This window comes from Monopterus albus, unplaced genomic scaffold, assembly GCF_001952655.1.
Source record: "Monopterus albus unplaced genomic scaffold, M_albus_1.0 scaffold41.1, whole genome shotgun sequence".
Lineage (NCBI taxonomy): Eukaryota > Metazoa > Chordata > Actinopteri > Synbranchiformes > Synbranchidae > Monopterus > Monopterus albus.
Genome location: NW_018127921.1, coordinates 3,000,986 through 3,001,833, shown reverse-complemented (window position 1 = coordinate 3,001,833; position 848 = coordinate 3,000,986).

Genomic DNA, 848 nt, shown 5'->3' with positions numbered 1-848 from the left:
GGGGAGAGCACACATTCCTGGGGGGCCCCTGTGCTTATTGTCCGGATGCTGGATTTGGTTTTCCCCAGCCTCACCTGCTGCTCCCTGTCTGTCAAAAAGCTAGTAATCCACTGACAGGTGGGGGCAGGCACAGTGAGCTGGGTCAGTTTGGAGTGGAGGATGTCCGGGATGATGGTGTTGAATGCTGAACTGAAGTCCACAAAAAGGGCCCGTGCATACAGTATGTCCCTGGGGAGTTGAGGTGTTGCAGGATGTAATGCAGTGCCATGTTCACAGCATCATCCACTGACCTATTTGCCCGGTAGGCAAACTGCAAGGGGCCCAGCAGGGGGTCAACAATGTCCTTCAGGTGGGCCGACACCAGTCTTTCAAAGGACTTCATAACTACAGATGTCAGGGCAACAGGTCTGTAGTCGTTCAGTCCACTGATGGGGTTTTTCTTGGGGACTAGAATGATGGTGGAGCGTTTGAAGCAGGAGGGGACTTCACACAGCTCTAGTGACCTGTTGAAGATAAGTGTGAAGATGGGGGCCAGCTGATCAGCGCACACTTTCAGGCAGGAGGGGGTCACACCATCTGGGCCAGGTGTCTTTCTGATCTTTTCTCTTTTAAAGAGGCCATGCACATCCTTTTCACAGATCATTAGAGGTGGGGGCTGGAGGGAAGGGTGGTGGTTGTCAGGGGAGCAGCTGCTGGATCTGAGGTGGGGAGGGTGGGGGAGTGTTGATTGTCAAACCTGCAGTATAATACATTCAGGTCGTCTGCTAGTTGACGGTCCTCCACAGCAGGGGGGGGTGGTTTTCTATAGCCAGTGATGGTTTTCAGGCTCCCCCACACAGACGAGGGGT